The sequence below is a fragment of the Hipposideros armiger genome, unplaced genomic scaffold (genome assembly GCF_001890085.2).
Source record: "Hipposideros armiger isolate ML-2016 unplaced genomic scaffold, ASM189008v1 scaffold_573, whole genome shotgun sequence".
Lineage (NCBI taxonomy): Eukaryota > Metazoa > Chordata > Mammalia > Chiroptera > Hipposideridae > Hipposideros > Hipposideros armiger.
In genome coordinates this window covers 753091-769351 of record NW_017731923.1, presented here as the reverse complement: position 1 = coordinate 769351, position 16261 = coordinate 753091, and the positions used below count along the sequence as shown (strand labels likewise).

General features: G+C 45.7%; 1 protein-coding gene across 1 annotated transcript in view; it reads right to left on the bottom strand.

Moving 5' to 3' along the window:
- CACNA1E (calcium voltage-gated channel subunit alpha1 E) overlaps positions 1–16261 on the bottom strand; it is a 536284-nt gene that overhangs the window by 238862 nt on the left and 281161 nt on the right. The gene's annotated exons all lie outside the window — the stretch shown is intronic.

Here is a 16261-nt window from a genome sequence, read left to right as displayed (position 1 = left end):
CTAGCCCAGAGCCATACCACCAATAAGGACCAGTGCCAGGAGTTGATCAATTTGGTCAGGATGAGCTTTCTACTACAGCACACAATTTCTCACTGGAACTGAATGCGTTTGACTGTCAAACTGTCAGTTATACAATAAGTATGAAAAATCTACTATAAATTCAGCATCAAGTTTAGTGCTTTATATGTATGCATGTTGGTAAGCCTACAGAAGAATGGGGGAGGGAAAGGGAAATAAAACAAAACAGATTAAAAAACATAGAATCTCCTCCACAAGAATTTAAAAGTTTGGTTGATAATTACAAGAAACTGATTTATAAGATTCTGATCAACACAGAAAAACATAAGGAAAAGAAAAATGAAAAAATAATAAGTGTTACATAAATGAAAGAAATGAAAGCAAATAAATCATTTATTACAATACATATTGATGTTCTCTCAAAAGAAGACTCAGATGTGTAATTGGAAAGCAACACAATAAAACAGAGCTCTTCGTGAGATCTTGATTACATAAGTATGAAGGGATAGGAAGCAAATGAGGGACTAGAGGGGAGATAAAATGGATCAATCTCTTGGAGTAGGTAAATTTAAAACCAGAACAGGAAAGGCAGTTTTTTAAAAGGGTTAAGGCGAGAAAAGGAAGACCACACACATCAGCCTAGCACTGTTTAAGTCTACAGCCAACTGACATTGTGCCTTCTAAGGTACAGACCTGCTTTATCACTAGGTGAATAGCATTACTCAACTATAATTTGAAACCTATATCCCAGGTAAACAAAAGCTGTGACTACAGATCAAATAAGAAGTGATTCCAGAACCCTGAAGCCCATCCAAGATTTAGTACATTCTAGAAGCTAGAATGACCCAGTGTTTAAGTAACAACAGAATAAAAATACGGGGACGCTGACTTCATCCGGGTTATAGCAAGAATTTCTGCAGGGCTCAGAGTCACTCAAAGAATATATCTGCTCATGTTTTTAAACTTATTTTTCAATTATAGTTGACACACAATATTATATTAGTTTCAGATGTGCAACACAGTGATTAGATATTTATATAACTTATGATGTGATCGCCCCAATGATTCTAGTACCCACCTGGCACCATCCATAGTTATTACAATATTATTGACTATATTCCTTATGCTGTATGCCACATCCCCACAACTATTTTTATAACTGGCAATTTGTACTTCTTAATCCTGCCACCTTTTCCATCCATCCCTCCAACCTCCCGCCCACCTGGTGACCATCAGTTTGCTTTTTGCACCCATGAGTCTGTTTTTGCTTTGTTTCTTTATTTTGTTTTTTAGATTCCACATATAAGTGAAATCTTATGGTATTTGTCTCTCTCTCTCTGACTTATTTCACTTACATATTTGCTCATTTTGTGCCTCTCTTCCTCATCAATAAACTAGGAAATAATAACAAATACTATTTATTGAAACCCTACTATGTGCAAAGCACTGTGCCAACTTTACATACATCTTAGCACGATGCTCATAAAATACTCACAAATACCCTGAATCGTTAATTTCCCAATGAGGAAACTGAGGCTAAGAGGTTAAATCCCTTGCTTAGGGTCACAGAGCCAGATTCAGACTTCAAATGCACAACTATGTCATTCCATAGCCTTGCTTCTTCCCATCCTGTCAGGCTGTCCTGGTGTAACACTAGCCTATTTTAAAGGGCTAAATGGATAATATGGCTAAAATGATTTCAAGATCAACGTGATGCAGAAAATCTAATAATCTGTGGTCCTTTTAATCCCCTTCAATAAAAGACGTTTTCCCAGTAATCGAAATCATAGTGAGTTTCATATTTTGGATTTTGATATACCAATAGACACAGCCCTTTACCTTTGTTAGTTAAGATACATCCAGGGTAAAAACATCCAGAGCAGGCAGCCTCCATGATATATGCATAAGGAAAGCAGCACAGCATCATAGTCACATAAGCGCTGGAATCAGATTCTCTCATTTGAATCCTGGCTCCACCAACTACTAACAGTGTGATACGGGGGCAATTACTGAATCAGTTAAACCCTGGTTTCCTCACCCAGTGGTGGTAATGATAGCTTGTACCCCATAGGGTGGTTGTGAGGATTAAAGGAGAAAACCCTTTAAAATGTTTAATGCAGTGTTTAGCACTGACCAGCAGCTATTAGCTAAGTCAGCAGTCCTGAATAACCAGGTAACCCCAGCTCTCTATGCATTCTTCCCGCCCCTGCCTCCCGACCTGGCATCGCTAGGACAATGGCCAGTTGCTGAATGAAGGAGCCCTTTTCCAGTTGGACATAGGAAATATCAAGGAGGAGAACTAATTGGGGCAACTCCTTTCTGAAACTCCCTTCTTTAGGGTCATGAGCTTGGGACCAAACTGACTTCTTTCCTTGGAGGAAGACAGCTCTTGTAGATCCAATTACGGGACCGCCCCCCCTCACCCCCCAGGGAGAAGGCACACAGTGAACTGTAGCAGAAAGTAATGTCCTTGACGTCCCCGAGGACCGCTGCAATACTCTGGCCACAAAAATAAATCCTTTCTTAAGACCCACAACAACCATTTACTTGTAACTGTCTCCACGTCATCAGTCGTAGTCGTACACAGCTCATTACTGAACGTGTGATTTCTCAACCTTCTCTGTGCAAACTGAGGATAGAAAAGACATCAGTCAACCGAAAAGCTGGTTTTCCCTTTGAAACTGGCTGCTGATCCTCTGTCCTACTGGCCACAGAGTGTGGAGGCTGACGGACGTTTTAACCAGCCGTGACACCCAGGCCAACATAGATAGTTTATACACAGCGGTAATCAAACCAAGATCTATATCCACACTGAAAAGCTTGAGAAAAAGGTTTTTCTTTTAGGACAGTAAGACAGGGTATATATACATACACACAGGGTCATGGAAGACGTAGCAAGCAACCACTGAAAGACAGTCAGCTATCCAAGGAGCCATGTTTGATCAGTGGTGAAAGACAAAGACTCCAAAGGCTGACGGTGGAATATTTGACCTTGGACAGAGATCTGGGTGTCATGGGCCCAACTTACAATCTTCCCTTCTAGTCGCTCCTAGAAACCGGACCACCCAACCCAGAACTAAGCTATAAGCTATGTCTTGACTGCATCGTACCTAGCTGCCTTATTCCCATATATGCCATAGTCTCCTCCAATCAGACCAGTTCCGTCACAAGTGCAAGCACCACCTCTAACCTCCACTTCTCCCTCCGCACCACCAGACCCTAAAGCCCTCTCTGGGCCCCTTCATCTGTAACAATGGGTCACACTGGACCATCTGTCCTAATCCTTCCCAAAAGACTCACTTGTTAACGTCAAAATCCAGGACCCACTCTACCCTCTGAAGGAGTTCATTAAGATACGTAAATAACCTCATACAACTTTGTTAAACAGGTGTTATTATCCACCATTACCCTCGTCTTTATGGAGATGAGGACACGGAGGCTAACAGAAGCTGGGTCCCTTGCCCCTAGCCACAGAGCTAGTCCACAGCAGCGCAGGAATACGAATTCAGATCCACGTGTCTACAAAGCCCGCGTTGTTAACCACCATGTTATACCGGCTAAATGAAGAAAAAAGCCACTATTTATTCAACAATGCTTTTCAATGTGTTTATATTTTATAAATCACAATGGTAACCACACACTTACAAAAAATAATACTGTGATACATTATTATCTTGTGGGAAACATGATTCAGGGAACAGCCAGTGCCGGGCACGGCCGCGGATCCGTATGCCCACAGCAGTAACTCCAGGGCCCCACCGCCCACAGGCCGAAAACCACTGGAACAGGACGAGGTGACGCTTAGGATACACCCCTGCTTTAACTGTCTATCGATGGTCCTAAAATCTGAACTCCTGGGTGACTTTTTGGTGCTTAGCTTCAGTTTGGTTTCTGATCAGTCACAGCTCGGGGGAGGTAACGTCACAAAGTTCCTTCTCCTTTATTTGCGGTAGTAGCTGGTCACACTTGGAGCTACTGGATTCCCAATAGGGAGAATCCACTCTGAAATTGGATTGGTTTGTTGGAGAAGAGGGGCTGGATGTCAGTGTCACTTTAGTAGTCAGGGCTCTAGGAAGGAGTCTGTCAGTACTAGTGTGGCTCGCTCGCTCTCTCTCTCTCTCTCTCTCTCTCTCTCTCTCTCTCTCTCTCTCTCTCTCTTTCACACACACACACACAGGCTCTCCATGGCACCTGACCCCAATTCACCCAGTCTTTTATTTTGAACCAGGGTAAAATTGAAAACAGAGAAGGGTTAAAGAGAGTAAGAAGAGGACAAAGAAAAAACAGGGAGGAGGGAGCCCAAGCATGAAAGCGCTGGCTGCACTTGTCTAAAGGGAAGATGCGGAAGTGGTCAGTGGGGTCAGCACTGAACACCCCCCCTGTCTAGCACCAGCTCAGGTGGGAAGCCTCCCTCTGGGTGACCTATCTCTAGACCAGAGACTGTAACTCCTACTCAGAAAGGGAACCCAGAGGAAAGCTCCCGTTTCCTTTTCCCAAATGAGGAGTGAGCTGAATCACAGAGCATGCGGAGCACCCCTCGGAAGAGGCCTCTAAATCACAAAATGTTATATTTATGGTGGTTATTAACCAGGGTTCAATTAGGACCCACACTCAGCCTCATGATGTGTCACGGGCTTTGAGAGCAGAAAAAAGAGACGCATCCCATAAACAAGCATGTGGGTGAGCTGGATCTTTTGACCATTGTTCTATCAGGAAAATAATAATCATATAGCAATGTTCTAAGCCAAGCATTTTTAAAATAATTTCTCCGCTGAACATCGAAAATAAAAGCCCACACACACATCCGTTCTTACCCATTGTTTGGATCAGTAGGAGATGCCCAAGTCTGAACCCAGAAGGTAGGGCTATGTCTCCCCTCCAGGCAGGACTCATAGGCCTTTGGCATATGATGGGCTGGATTATAAGGTCTCGAGACCCAGCCTTGGCACAGCTCCAATAGGTTAAACAAAATTATAGTTGAGGGCCAGTGTTGGAGGCGGGAGGCAAGAGAGAAGGCAGAGGGGGACTCTTCGAGGACAATCATTCTATGTTCCTAATTCTCAGCAGACTCATACTCATGCAAGGAAGCTGTTTTATCTTCTTCTCAGCAAACATGGCCCCATTCTCATTCATCTTCTGCAAATCTGTCCACTTTTCCTGTTTCAGTCAATGGCCTCCTACTGCTGGTGCCGGGGAGGCATGAATGATGGGGCCCCAGCCTCCCTCTCCAACCTCCCTCAGGTAACCGTCACCTCCATCACCGCACATCGGGCCCCACTGGCCTGTTTGCCAGGCCTGCTGGGCGCTCTCCCCTCGCCAGCCCCTCACACCCGCCTTACCCTCTGCCTTAACGCTCCTCATTGTGCCCCTCCCCTCTTCTCTCTCTTTTTTTTTTTTTAGCCAAGTGCCACGCAATCGCTAGGTCTCAACATCAATTTCTTGACCCTCCTCCCCTAAGATTAGGTTGGGGGTGCCAACTTAAAATCCTCCAAGCTCTCTAACATTTCTCCTTTGCAGCACTTTATACGACATCAAATTTATGTTTAAGTTATTTATCTGTCTTCTCCGCTAGACAGCAAGCTCTAAGACAACAGAAATTGTCTCTGTCCATGGTTGTGTCACTTGCACTCAGCACAACATCTGGAACACAGCAGTTATTCAGTTATCACTGGTTGCTTCTCTCCTTCCTTCCCTCCTGTCATCTTCCTGACCCTCCCTAGGTCTTCCCTCAGCCCATAATTCAAAGTTTCAGATCAGGGTGCTAGGCCTGCCCAGCCCTGAGTGAGCGGGAGCTGGGAGTTGCATCATTCTGCTTATCCCCTCTTACCCAGAGTTTTGATTAAGACTCAACAGCAAAGATACCCCAAACCAGTTCCGTTTCAGTGTCAGCTCCCCCATGGCCATTCATGTAGTCCTGGACTAAGGAACCACTCCCCAGGGACCAGTCTGGCCCCAGAAGGGTGGTGGGGAGGAGGTGAGATGCGCGGGACCGCCACAGTCACATAAATCACCACCCTTCATTGCAAATCCCATCTGAAGTACAAAGCAGCTACACCCGTCACTTTGCCTCCCAGTCACTGTCCCAAAGCTAGAGGCCAGGGGGACAAGCCATGGCCTTGAGCCCTTCTTCTAACCATTCTGTCACCAAGGCCCAGGCTCCTGAGAGGAGAGTGGCAGCGGAGACAGAAGGAAATGACAAGGAGGAATGCGTCAGAGCTCAGCCTTTCCTGTCAGCTCTCCTCAGAGCCATGAGCGGAGGTCTGGGCACAGCCTCTCAGATCGGACATTCCTGCTGGGGGGCAAAGGGGCATTCTCTTCACACTTCCTTTATAACATCCAGACCCACAGACGTTTGTGTGAAGTGGGGGCATGAAGACAGAAACAAAGAAAGGGAAGACAAAAAACAATGGGAACTGGGGAAGGAAAATATGTTTATTGTTGATAAGGTTAAAAATAAAGGCTTTGGGGACGGCCGAGTGGCGTGTTGGTTAAGAGCTGGCTTGGGACGCCAGAGGGCCCCAGTTCGGATCCCACATATGAGGGCCAGTGACACTGCTCTCTGCAGCTAAGATGGTGAACAACAGCTCAACCTGGAGCTGGGCTGCCGTGAGTCTATGGCGTAGGCTGCAGCCCCTGCTGCAGTGGGTTGCCATGGGCTACCATGTGTAGCCAGCAGCCAGCGTGAGTGGCCAGCAGCCGCCGTGAGCGGCCGTCCAGAAGCCGGCGACTGATCTGCCTCGCCCGGGAAGAGCGCAATGATGGTGCCAACTTGGGCCAGTGAAGCCACGTCCTCCACAACTAGACTGAAGAACAAAACGACAGCAACTTGTCTGTTCCCCTTCCCCAATTCCCCAGCGCTGTTCCCATCCCCCAATTCCCCAATAAAAATCTTTTAAAAAGAATAAAAAATAAAGGCCTTTGTTTTCACTTTTCCTCTTGGAATTTCTTTTCTTTCTTTTTTTTTTTAATTAAAGTTTACTGAGGTGATGATTGTTGGCAAAGTTACATAGGTTTCAGGTGTACAATTCTGTAACACATCATCTATCTATCACATTGCGTGTTCACCAGCCAGAGTCAGTTCTCTTGGAATTTCTTTGTTGTTGTTGATAGTAACTGTAGAAGGATTTGACTAGTTTTGATGAAATTAGATACACCACTAAATAAGGAAATAAGATCCATGCTGTGTTCAATTTGTACTAACCTTTGAAACCAAAAGAAAACTAATGAAAATTTTAAATTCGCCAGTTGGGGGGTTTGCAAAAGGTTGCAATAAAACTTGTCTCTGTGGTTGCAAGTTTTATGGAGATAAATGACTGTTCTGAGTGAGGTCTACAGAACCATACTTTCAATTTGTATACACCTTCTTTTTAAGGCACTCAGGTGCTTTATGTGTTTTTTAACATTTATCTTCATACTATCCCTGTCCTGTGGGAAGCTATTACAGCTCACCAATTTCATATTTTGCTTTATTGTGTTTCAAAACACTTTTGCTGAGGCAGCGGTTCTATTAAGTGGATACAGCGTGGACTTGAGAACTGTTGATAACAGAATTAAAATGCTGGTCCCTCCCCTTAGTAACTGGTTGTCCTTAAGCATGTGACTTCACCTCAGAGTTTGGGTTTCCTCATCTGTAACATGGAGACAATTTCTGTCATGTTTTATGTCTCCGTGTTTAAAAGGATATATGCGTCTGCAAGGGCTGAGATGGCATATGAAGGCTTCCACTTATAAAAGAAGACATGCCAGCTCCAGGAAAAACGGGAGCCGTCGTCCTCAGCATTTGTCATTATTTTATTTGCTTGTCACAAGACCTGGTGAGGTAGCCGGTGCAGGTGACAGCCTTCATTTTGTACGTGAGGGTTTCATAAAGGAAACTGAAGCAGAGGTGGTTTCCACATCACGGAGTGTCACAGAGAGAACGTACATTAGGGTCGGGACCCAGGCCCAGAGCCCCAGAATCCATTTTGCTCCACAGATTCAACTGTTTCTATATAAGTTGCACATATATATTCCAGCTAATTAATAAAAACAATTTTAAATATGTCTTAACACTGCAAGAGATATTAGAGCATAACTGTAACCGAGACCTGAATTTGAAGTTATCTAAACCCAGCTCCCCACATTCCGGCTAGGAGACCCTGGACAAGTTGCTCCACCACTCGGGCCGAGCTCAGTTTTCCGTGAAAAACACGAAATAAGGGACAGCTAGACAAATTCATCATTCTCTCTGGTCTAAAATCCAGTGATTAAGTTTTAGTAAGTCCAGCCTAAACTTCCCTTTAGATGTTCCCTTTAAGGCCAGCACACAGCGTTGAATAATATTGTATGTCAACTATAACTTAATATATATAGATATACACACATATATATATATATATATATATATATATATATATATATATATAGTCACGGGATGTGGGGTATAGTATGGGGAGTAGAGTCAATGGAATTGTTATAGATAATTGTATGATGTCGGGGGGAAAGTGGAGAGGTGGATTGGGGGAGGGGCATTGTCACTTTGTGAGGGGTGAAAAGCATAACTGTTACACTGTATTGTACACCTGAAACTAAAAAATAAAAAAAAAAAAGACCAGCACACTCTCGCTTTCCTCTCAGCATCGGCATTGCCCCCCACCGCCACCCCTTCCCTTTGGTAACCATGCTGCACCCGTTACATCCGCTATTTCCTGGCCTCAGTGACGTACATTAAATCGTACCGGTGCATTTCACATTCCCCACTGACACGTTTATACTTAACCGTGGACGATATTTACGACCCAGACACAAGGGCACAAACCTCTACCCAAGGGAGGAGGCATATGTCACCCACAGAATAGGAATGTAAACAGTCCTTTTAATTCTCAACTCTAGCTTGTAAATCTAGAGAAGGGACACTTATGTTATATGCATCTCTGCTTGGCAAAAACGCCTCAGAAGTTCCCCCCTGCTGCCCTCTTCCATATACTGTACTCAGGTGCAGCCTAAGAGTGCAGACCCTGAATGGCCTTCGACTGGGAGCCCCAGGCCCAGGGCGGTGGACTGACATAAAAAGCACCTTGCTGTAACTTCTTTCCCTAGGTCACCCTGAAAGAATGTAAAGCCAGAAAAATAGTTCCAAGCCAAACTGCCTGGGATCCTGAAGCTTCCTCCTCTCCTTCTGGCTTTCCTCCCCTTGGCTGACACCAAGGCCACTTCAGGCCCGCACTCAATTCTCTCCAGTTTGAGCTCCTGTCAATCAGCAGAGGAAACAAAAAGAAGAGAAACCATCCCAACAGCAGCATCTTATACCTAGAACATAGCAGGTGCTCAATAAATATCTGATGAGTGAATCAATGATGTATCTAATAATAAAAAAAGGTAGAGTACATATATGAGAAAAATCATCGACCACCCAAGGAGTTATCCCAGCTCAACTGCCTGTCAGCTACCAACAGGGCCTGTGATGTGGACTCTCCCTGAAGGAACTGGGTTTGTCACTAGCACAGAGCTAATGAGAGACCCTTAAGCTCCACATTTTGCCTTTGGCCCACTTCTCCCCCTGAATCAAAATCCCATATTCTAACTCTGTCTTTCCCATCATTCACCCATCTGGAGGGAAATGCAACTAAAAGAGACATGTTCTGATGGAAAGAGATCCTGCAAGCAGCAGTGTGGTCCCCAGTGAGGAGCTACACATGAAGAAGAAGCCGGTGAGGAGGTGGAGGTCTGTCAGACAAGCAGCCACCAACTCTGCGGGGACAAAGAACTGGAGACGCGGTCTGGCGTAAGGCGGAGCGGAGCACTCCAACATCAGCATTAAGGTGCGGGACACCTTGTCTCCTGCTGACTCGGCTCCTCTGCGCAGCTCCAAGCCCCTTACGTTGCCTCATTCAGCCTCAGTTTCCCCATCTCCACCTGACAAGCTCTCGGGCCCCCTCTCTCCACACTATCCTTTCCTTGCTCCCCACCTCCCTGCTTCACCCACTTAGAGCAGAGGAGACGAGTAAAGGACGGGTCTGTAAAATCTTGCCAGGCTCCCTGCACGGAGAGGCTATATAAATACCAAGTGCTAGCATACTATTACCGCAGAGATTTGAATAAGGCTGGAGACCCCGGGGCTGCGCTCCCAACACCAACCCCTGTTCAGCCCCACTGCAGAGACAGTGCTCCGAGTGGAAAAGTGTGCTTTCCTCGATCTTCAGCTGCTCGGAAAACTTGTGTATTAGGGCGGTCTCCTTATAGAAACCCTCTAAAAATACCTATCGCTGTATATTTAGCTCCAGATACCGTCCCTCCTGCCCACAGGCTTCAGGCTGAACCACTCTGCATGTGCCACCGGCAAGAAGCTGCAGCCCCGCGATGGCAGCGCCCAGCAACTCTGCAGCGTTTCCTCGGGCCTTTCCCTACCCTGTTCCCTTTATCCTTCACCGTCCCTCTCCCTCTGGGTTAGGCACATCCCTTCAAATGCAGCTAAGGGTACGGCGATGGCTCCCTTCTCCTTTCCATGCATTTTCCTCGGAGTTGATTTCAGGATAAAAAAGACAGTACAGCACACGGAAGAGTTGGCACCAAGCATTCCACCCCTGCTCCAGGTCTCCCCACTGCCCTCTGGCTAAAGTACACGTGCCTTGGCAGGGCCTACACTGGCCCCCGCTGACCTCTCCAGGGTTACCTCCCACTATGCCACTCGCCAAGTCCCCAGAAGCATTCTGCTCACTCGTTCTCCCCTTCAAGGGTTTGTCCGTAGCATTCTGTCCCCCAGAAAAGCTCTCTTGCTTCTCTGTCCCGCCAGCTCCTACCTGCCCAGTAAGTAGTGTTTGGCACATGGTTCAATAAACGGAAGCTTTCGTTCTATAGGAAATGCCAAGTGATGTAAGACAGCTGCTTGGCCCTTAGCCCTCCCGCCCCCCATGCACAACCACCTCTACGAGGCTGGGTCTTCAATATTCATCCCTGACCCTGCTCCCACCCCATCACGCAGAAAGCAATCCCCAAGAGGTAACACTGAGAACCTGATAAATAAGCCTGAACATGACTAGAAGCCCAGAACCTCTTCATGGTCTAAAGACGGAGCTCCCTGCTTTCGTTTCCCTAACAGAGGGCTCGGAACATGAGCCAAGCAGGGCTGACTCATAGCTACATGAGTGGGGCGCAGATACTGCCTGGCTCAGCCAGACCAAAGGTAAGGAAAGGCTGGGAGTAGACGACCCCTCAGCCCAGTCCCAGGCTTCCCTCAGCACTGTCTTGTATCCCATAGGTGATAAAAGAACCTGAGATGAAACAAACATTCAATTCAATTAGCATGTATTAAAAACCTACTAGAATCCAGGCACTGAGGCTACAGAGATGAGCAAGATTCAGAGACGCAGTCCTCCCCTTCCCGTTTGCCCTTGCTTTCCCTATGGCTTAGGAGTGCCTTTGAACTCTCACCCGCTTCTATCATTTGCCCATTTGTTCTAGGTACTATGACTTATTATTAAGACTAAAATATACGAGTAGAATAAGGAATTAAAATTATTTCGAATTCCCCAGGTAGCCCAACAAATGATTAGAAATAGCATCTCCCGAATTGTTACCAATACAAGAGCGATCCCAAGCTATGAAAGCCAAGAGAATGTGAAAGAATTGCGAGTTCCACTGTCTTTTAGAAGAAATGAGAATACATTAACTTTGGTGTTTCTCGTGCCCAGCAAAGTTTTGTTGACTAAATGAATGGCTGGATGGATGCATGAATAAGCCAAGTAATGAAGAAATAAGCTGGAACTTCTGATCTTTGTACATTAAACCACGAGAGTTAAGCTACCTGCCTTCTTAACCACAGAGCAGAAAGTTTTCCTCCAAGCCCACAGACAGAAGTCTTAGAATGGACACATGGGCTCTGGTCTCTTACAGTCCCATGTGAAGCCTCGAGATTGGGAACACTGGATTGGGAACATCTGCCTTATTATGCCCCTCTCTGAATCCACCCCACACGCTTCGAGGGGACGGAAGAAATATGGGGTCACAGAGCGACAGAATCATGGAGCCCAAGAGTTGTGACGTGACTGACAGCGTGGGTGGGTAAAGGAGTTTGGAAGAGAGAACTTGGAGCCAGAGGGTGTGGGCTCAAGTCCTGGGCCTTGTATCTCCTAGTAGGTCACAAACCCTCTCTGACCCTCAGTTTCTTCATCTAGAAAATGAGAACAACAAGATCCCATTATCGGGCTTATAAGGATTAGATGGATAATGTGCACAAATTAACTTTCAAACCATGAACTCCCTCAGCTCACAGACCTAAGAATACTAAAGGTTAGCAGGTCAGAGGTGCAGACAGAACGTGGTGGCCCAGGTGCCCCAACTGCCCATCTCTTCGCAAAGGTCAGGGATAGAAGTCTTGCTCTGAGCCAGCTGACGCCTCCGCAACCCCTCCCCTCTCCCCTCCCATCACACACTGAGAGCTCAGGAGTTGTGCAGCTGTGCAGCCCGCGGCCCGAGGCTCTGTGCCGTGCTCCAGCACCTGTCACTCTTCTTGTGCACAGGAGGAAAATGTAAGGTGACACCTGGCGCTGAGGTGGGACGTCAGAGCTGCCAGCAGGGACTGCTGTGGGGGTGGGTGTCGGGAAGCCTGGAGGGGGTTCTGCACAGGGCATGGGTGAAAGCCCCAGCCCTGGGTCAAAGGGCACAGTTCCAGCTCTCAGGTCTGCTGTCAAGAGGCAGGTGGTCTTGGGATGAGTGCTTCACCTCTCTGAGCACCAGGGAACTGATCTGTAAAGTCTGCTCTATCCGCCTCCCTGGGTTGGTATCAACACATTTCACTTCATCTAAGACCTCAGCAGTCATACGATGCCCCATGACGTTATGTACCATGAAGAAAGCAAGAGACATGCTGTCAATCTAACCATATCATACTGTTATTGTAAGATATAGGTGAATTGTAAAGGTGTTCCAGCCCCAGAAATATGCCTCTAAGAAGGGATGCGACACGTGGAGGAAAGCACCGCGTGAATGTAAGACCGAATCTGATCATTCATTCATGTGGGGTAGAACCGCAGCCCCCATGCAGATCTCAAGAGTGTCCTTTCCCTAGAACACATGCGCAGGCCGGGGCGAGGTGAGAAAGAACAGAGAGGGCAAGTGACCTGGCCAAGGGCTCAGCACCGGCACCCACTCACATGCAGGCGAGGACACAGAGGGCCTTCCTGCCAGGCTAACAGAGGACCCTGCTGACCCTTATCAATCTGCATCTTTAACCACACAGCATGGCAACCCTTGTGCGAAGGCAGGGCTGCGCTCCCCTTTGTCTTCTCCCATCCTGTCAAATGGCCCAGTGCCTCCACCTTCCCTCACACCTCCTAGTCCTCAGGTCCTGCACCTGAACAGCACTTCAACCTGTCACAATGCCTCTTAAAATATGACATCCAAAAGGTGTACATTGGAGCATCTTCCATAATGATTTATAATAGCCAAAAACAGAAAGCAACCTAAGTGTCAAATAATTGCAAAACTGGGGAAGTAAGCTGTGTGTATCTATTCCATAAATGGCTGATGGGTCATTACAGATTTTTAACCAAAATAGGGGGTCACATATAATATGCGCATACTGAGAAATTATGCGCATATTGAGAAAAGGCAGCAAAATTACAAGCACTGAAAAGAGAGCTTGCTTAGCATTAAAGGGCTAGAAGGAAACACCACAAAATAATCAGGAAATTTTCTTAATCAATGACCTGTTTTTTCCTTCTTTGGACTTTTCTGTATTTTCCATATTTTCTTTAGTGAACATATAGTAGTCTAAAATATAGATGATGAATTACAGAATTGTACACCTGTAACCTATGTCACTTTACTAACCATTGTCACTCCAATAAACTTTAATTAAAAAAATAAAATAAATAGATGAGATGAGATGGAAAATTTCACATGGTGTCTGACATGTACAGAACTCAGGGAGACCAAGAATTCACACAATCAAAACATATATACATCACAGTACCTCTCTTCTAAACAGAATCACAACATTTCTAAATGACTCAGATTCTCATTGAGGCCTTTTGCTATATAGCATATTATTATTGATTTCAGGGACATTTAAAACATCACCCAGCTATTATCAAAAGGTCAAAAGGTAAGTGTTGGCGAGGAGGATGTGGAGAAAAGGGAACCCTCATACACTGTTGATGGGTTATAAAAAAAAATGTAAATTGCTGCAGCCACTGTGGAAAACAGCATGGAGGCTCCTCAAAATATTAAAAATAAGACCTACCATCTGATCCAGCAACTCTACTTCTGGGTGCATATCTAAAGGAAATTAGATCATTATCTTGAAAAGATTTACCTGTACTCCCATATTCATTTCAGCATTATTCGCAAGTAACCAACAGATTGAAACAACTTAAGTGTCTGTGAACAGATGAATGGATAAAGAAATGTGGTATAATGTGTGTGTATGTGCGTAGAAAGACAAAGACGGTATGATTTCACTTACACGTGGAGTCTAAAAAACAAAGACAAACTTATAGTAAGAAAAGAAGGGCTGGAAGGTGGGGGGAAAGGAGAAATACTGATCAAAGGGTTCAAACTCGGTACGAACTTTCAGCTATCGATGAATAAGTTCTGAAGAACTCATGTACAGCATGGCAATTATATTTACTAATAATGTATTTTATACTTGAAATTTGCTAAGAGAGTTGACATCAAGCGTTCTCACCACACACACACACACACACACACGGTAACTAGGCAAGGTGACAGATACGTTAATTAGTTTGATCATGGTAATCATTCATAATGTATACACATATCTAAACATCACATGGTACACCTTAAATAAATACAATTTTTAGTTGTCAATCACAACCCAATCAAGCTGAAAAAAAATAAACAATGAAACATCACCCAGTCAGGCTGCATTTCCTATGATCATGTGCTTCTGAAATGCTATGAATAAATTTTCTTTATACACTGACTCGTATTTAAAATGCGGTAGCAGAATTTTCTTCTAGAACAATTTTCAGAAAATCCTTTCGTAAGGCAACACGTGTTTTTAAACATGAATTATCATCTCTACTTATCCGTTCCCTGTATTGAGGGGTTGGCTGCCTCTGAGCTTCCATTTGTACAACATTCCAGTCCATTACACCTTCAACTTTCTCACTTACTCACAATTGGTGTGAAGGTTAAAAAGACGAGTAGTATGTCTATTCCACAAGACAATGAATAAATGCAAACATTCCCAGCTCGTCTCAGGCTTTACCTAGCCCCACCCCTCTGGCTATTCCCTGGGAGAAATTTCCACTTTGCTCCCCTCTCCTTTCAGTCAGTCATAATGGCGGCTCGTATTTTTCCCCTCCCCCGTCTTCTAGTCCACTGCCTTCTTTCCCTCACAGGTGTGATAGGCGGCTGGGTAAGGGAATTTCCATGCCCTACTTCTTGCTGCCACATCCACACAGGACATGTGTTCTCCCAAGGGTCTGGACGCTCCCCTCCCCTGCAGGCACCAAGGGCCACCTGACACAAAGACCAACAGAACGCCACAGAAGTCCAGCGAGGCACGCCCATCACCACCAGTCCCAAGGCCCGTCATATATGCTGCCAACGGGGTTGGATCAGCCCCAAATACAGGCCCACTATATCCATTTCCCACAGAAAAGATTCTTCAGATACTTAAATAAATGTACTGTCATCATATATGCTGCCTATGACACGAGGTCAGCTGCAAGGTGATATAACTATATTAATTTCCAAAGAAATGCTTTAGCTAATGTTTTAATGGCATTCAATTTTATGCATCCTCATGTTCATAAATCTGCAAATCATAAAACATTCTGTTGTCAGAACACGAGCCTCAATGATCAGTCCGGAGAATATAGTTGGGGGTCTTCCCCAAAATCTGAAAGACAACTGCACCTGATGGCATCTTTTGGCCCATCTTTTGGGGGTGCCTCTCAGGCAAGGACCAGCTGAGACACGTGTGTTCAGCACTAGCCAAGCACAGGATGGTAAACCAGAAGCAGCAGCAGCCGGACCTTGGTCCCATGGCCTCCGCACAACGCCACACGCACCTCCACAGAGGACTCGCACTCCCCTGCATGTGGGTCACCTATGGTCCAGCCCCATGGGAAATCTCATCCTTGAACTCTCTCTCCTGTGCCTACTGTACAGACTGTGTCTTCCCACCCCAGGGTTCCTTGCATCAACCACTTCATGACACCACAGCACGCGCCCCCCCTGCCCCCACCACACACACACACACACACACACACACACACACACACACACACACACA